This window comes from Oratosquilla oratoria, chromosome 12, assembly GCF_046742065.1.
Source record: "Oratosquilla oratoria isolate Oo_2021 chromosome 12, ASM4674206v1, whole genome shotgun sequence".
NCBI classification, from domain to species: Eukaryota; Metazoa; Arthropoda; class Malacostraca; order Stomatopoda; family Squillidae; genus Oratosquilla; species Oratosquilla oratoria.
Genome location: NC_134788.1, coordinates 34,519,870 through 34,524,869, shown reverse-complemented (window position 1 = coordinate 34,524,869; position 5,000 = coordinate 34,519,870). Strand labels below are relative to the sequence as shown.

General features: G+C 42.1%; 1 protein-coding gene across 1 annotated transcript in view; it reads left to right on the top strand.

The window, feature by feature from the left end:
- LOC143031358 (uncharacterized) overlaps positions 1 to 5,000 on the top strand; it is a 24,141-nt gene that overhangs the window by 1,288 nt on the left and 17,853 nt on the right. The window lies entirely within an intron of this gene.

The window sequence follows — 5,000 nt, the reverse complement described above, 5'->3', positions numbered from 1 at the left end:
TTATCAACAATATTATTATTACCTCGTCTGGAGTATTGGCTGAGTGTTATTGTGGCAAAGTAGCATGAAGGTGATACCTTAGGGTCTATATGGGGCGCCCATACGGACCAGAGTCACACATAATTTTTCTCTATGATAGAGGAAGACTCTGTTTACAGAGAAGTGACGACAATTTTATTATACTGCGACTGTCCCTCCGTTATGCTGTGCCCCAACCCCTTGTTACTGTTCTGTACCATTTCTCTGAATATTCATTTCCTTTTTTCGCCTATCCTAAGGTTTGAGTCTTTTAATGTGCGTGGATGTGGTACAGATGAGAGTAAAAGGGAAGATATAGGCAGTATTTTTGTAAGAGGAGAGATGGATGTGTTGGCTTTGAGTGAAACTAAGCTGAAAGGGAAGGACGAGTGTAAGTTTTGGAGTGTAAGTGGGAGGTTATCAGGAGTGAAGAGAGGGCGAGGGAGAGAAGGGGTGGCTATACTAGTAAGTGAAGAGATAAGTAAGCGGGTAGTGGAGTGGAAGGAGGTTTCCTCAAGGATAATGTGGATGAAGGTGAAACTGGGAAAGGAGATGTGGGTTTTTGTAAGTGGATATGGGCCTGGCAGTGAGAAGAGTGTAGAAGGAAGTGAAGCTTTTTAGATAGATTTAAATGAGTGCATAGATGGATTAGAGAGGAACGTCAATGTAGTGGTATTGGGAGACCTTAATGCTAGGGTAGGAAATGAACCAATTGACGGGGTGGTTGGGAAATGTTAAGGGCCAGGTAAAAATCGTAGTGGAGAATTAATGGTGGGGATGTGTCTTGAAAGAGAGTTGATGATAGCAAATACAGTGTTTCGGAAGAGTCAAGCATAAGTACACATGGGAGGGGGTGGTGGATGGAAGGGTGGTAGATAGAGCATTATTGGACTATATAGTGGTGACCAGGAGTATGGTAGGAAGAGTTAAGGATGTGCATGTTCTAAGGGGAGAGAGTGGGGGAATATCAGATCAATTTTTGGTGGAAGGAAAGTTGAAAGTGGAGGATAGATGGAGAAAGAGGAAAAGGGCAGAAGGTAGGGAGGTACTTAGAGTGAACTCTTTAAATGAAAATGAGAAGGAGAAAGAGTACAAAAAGAAGCTGAGAGAGGAGTAGGAGGGAGCGAAGGATAGAGTAGAGCTAGGAGTGGTGAGGAATGGGGATGGTTCAAGGAGGGAGTCACAAGGTGTGCAAAGATGGTGTGTGGAACAAGGAGGGCGGGAGAAAATAGAAGGAAGGGTAGTGAATGGTGGGATTAGGAAACAAAGAAGGTTGTAGGAGAGAAGAAGCGAGCTTTCACAGATTGGTTACAAAATAGGACGAGGGAATCATGTGAGAGGTACAAAGAAAAGAAAAGAGAAGTAAAGCATAGGGTAAGGGAGGCAAAGAGAAGAGCAGATGTGAAATGGGGTAAGTGTATGACAGAAAATTTTGAAAGTAATAAAAAGATGTTTTGGAAAGAAATTAAGAGAGGAAGAGGAGGCGAATCAAGTAGAGAAGAAAAGGTAAAAGGTGCAGATGGAGAGATGATAATGGAAGAGAAGGCAGTGAGAGGAAGGTGGGCAGAGTATTTTAGGGAGTTGCTAAATGTGAAGGAGGATAGGGAGGGAAAGATAGCTGCAGTGGAAAAGTGCTAAAAAATGACCGTGATGAGTGAAGAAAATGGAGGAGATATAAGGAAAGATAAAGTAAAGGCAGTTGTTAAGATGATGAGAGCAGGTAAAGCACCTGGGTTGGATGGTTGTCATGCAGAATGTCTGAAAAAAGGAGATACAGTGATGGTGGACTGGTTGGTGAGGTTATTTAATGTTTGCTGGAGAGAGGGTAGAGTGCCGGAGGACTGGAGGAGTGCCTGTATAGTTCCACTTTACAAGGGAAAAGCGGACAAGTGTGAATGTAGTAGTTTCAGAGGGAATAACTTGTTGAGTGTAGTTGGGAAGGCTTATGGGAGGATCATGAATGAAAAGATTAGGAGAGGAACAGAGGGAGTAATTGGTGAGGAACAGTGTAGGTTTACGACAGGTAGGGGTTGTGTAGATCAGATTTGTGTGGTAAGACAGTTATGTGAGAAAGCTATAGGAAAGGGGAAGGATGTTTTTTTTTTTATGGATTTGGAAAAGGCTTATGATAGAGTAAACAGGAAGGCACTGTGAGAGTTATGGGATAAGAGGAAAGCTTCTAGGAGTTGTCAAGAGTTTTTACGAGAGTAGAAGAGAGTGTGTCAAGATTAGAAATGGAGAGAGTGAGTGGTTCGAGGTAAATGTTGGACTTCGTCAGGGATATGTTATGTCACCCTGGCTGTTCAACTTATATATGGATGGAGTGGTGCGAGAGATAAATGCAAGGGTGGTGGGTCAGGGATTGGAGATGGCTAAAGAAAATGGAGAAAAGTGAGAGGTGAGCCAGCTGTTGTTTGCGGACGACACTGCGCTTGTAGCAGGATCAGAGGAGGGATTGAGGAAGTTAGTGACAGTTTGAGAGAGTGTGTGAGAGAAGAAAATTGAAGATGAATGTGGGTAAAAGTAAGGTGATGAGATGTACAAGGGGTGAAAGTGGCAGCAGGCTGGAAGTGAGCATTAAGGGTGAGAGACTGGAGGAAGTGGATAGTCTCAGATACTTGGGTGCAAATGTGGCAGGAAAGGTGAAGGTAGAAAGTAGATTGAGAAAAGCGAGTAAATACCTTGATGGATTAAAGAGTGTAATGAGAAATAGACATTTGGGTATGGATGCTAAAAGGAGATTGTATGAAGGAGTGATTGTGCCGACAATACTGTATGGGACAGAAAAGTGGAACATAAGAGAGGATGATAGAAGGAGTTTGAATGTGTTTGAGATGAAATACCTGAGAAGTATGATAGGGGTAACTAGGCTAGATAGAGTGAGAAATGAGGAGGTGAGGAGGAGAACAGGGGTGGAAAGGGAATTGGGAGATAGGGTTGATGAAAGAGTATTAGGATGGTTTTGACACATGGAAAGAATGAGTGAAGAAAGAATAGTAAAAGAGGTGTGGGAGGCAGATGCGGAGGGAGTGAACATGAGGGGGATGTCCTAGGATGAGGTGGATGGATGGGGTGAAGGGGGCTTTGGGGAAGAGGGGAATGTCTGTTGAGGAAGGACGGGAGAGGACAGTAGACAGGGGTGAATAGAGAGTGGTTTTGTATGGATGATGTTGTGATTCATGAGGTGGAATGGGTGGGGGATGGGGGGTGAGGGAGTATGTGTAAGAAATAAATTGACGCAGCCCGAAGGGATTTCTCCCCGTCTTCTCCTTTTCTGCATGAGGGGACGGAGCGGGGGGGGGGGGTCGATTTAATGAAGTGGCCTTGCTATGGATGTGCTGTGCCTTGCGACACTGCCTCTGATCCAGGGCAGTGGACAAGATGCAGGGATGACCCGTCATCCAGGAGGTGCCAAGATAAGAGGGAGGGAAGAGGGTAGAGGGGAGTGTGATAGGGATGGAATGGGTGGGAGTGGTTTTTATGCCTTTGTTTTTTGGCTACCTCCCTTGTAAAGAGGAAAAAGCCCTTGGTATATGTATGTATGTATGTGTGTATGTATGTATGTATGTATGCATGTATTGTTATTATTATTATTATTATTATCATTATTATTATTATTACTATTATTATTATTATCATTATTATTATTATCATTATTATCATCATCATCATCATCATTATTGTTATTATTATTATCATTATTATTATTATCATTATCATTATTATTATTGTTGTTATTATTATTATTATTATTATTATTTATTATTATTATTATTATTATTATTATTATCATTATTATTATTATTATTATTACTATTATTATCATTATTTTCTTGTTCATGTCCTGCTCCTTCTTATTATTATCATTCTTCCTCCTCCTCTTCTTCCTTTCTTCTTTTTCCTCTTCTTCCTCCTCCCCTTCTTCTTCATCTTCTTTTCCTCATTATCATTCTTCCTACTACCCTTCTTCTTCTTCTTCTTCTTCTTCTTCTTCTTCTTCTTCTTCTTCTTCACCTCTTATTTCTGTGGAAACTTACCCAACCTGACACAGGGAAAGGTAGCAACGCTCGTGATGTCCCGTCTCATAAGCTCTAATTAACAAAATAATTTAAGGTCCTAAAGTGATATATATATATATATATATATATAAACTGTATATATATATATACTATATATATATATATATATATATTATTGTGAGTGTGTGTGTGTGTGTGTGTGTGTGTGTGTGTGTGTGTGTGTGTGTGTGTGTGTGTGTGTGTGTGTGTGTGTGTGTGTGTTTTAAATTATCATATTTGAAATCAGACCTAGTTATGGACCAAAAGGTCTCCTGTCGGCATCTTTAATCGTGAGATATCTTTTGTCACCTCTTTCTCTTCGATCTTTCAAAGTTGATAGACCCCTTGCTTTTGGTCTCCCCTCGTATGTTTTATCTGCCAGGCTAGGGACCTTTTGGTTGCTGTTCTTTGCATCATTTCCATCTTGTTTATGACCATCACTCTGGAAGACCATACTACTGACGCATGCCACTTTAATCTTCTGCAGTTGTTCGTCCGTCTCCCTTCACTCTGTGTGGGGGACCATACCACTGACGCATTCCACTTTAATCTTCTGCAGTTGTTCGTCCGTCTCTCTCACAATCTTGTTTATATGTCTGTGAGGTGACGGGTTGTCTTATGTCAACACTCCCAATGCAGGGCTGTACCCTAGAAATCACACACATGCACACACTTACACGACTTGATGACGTGGTGATTAGAGTTCCCGGATTCCATTACGGCGGTCCGAGATCGAATCCCGCCCAGAGCTCAAATAGTTCCAATATCACTGCGCTGCGAGTCGTTACTCCAACTCTGGTGGGCGGGGAGTTTTGTGTGTGTGTGTATTCACCTCGGATCTGCTGCAGTCTCTGTCGAGACAGCCAGACACCACCCTACGGCAGTGAGCTCAGAGCTCCTTATTAGCCGATCTCTGGGTAGGTC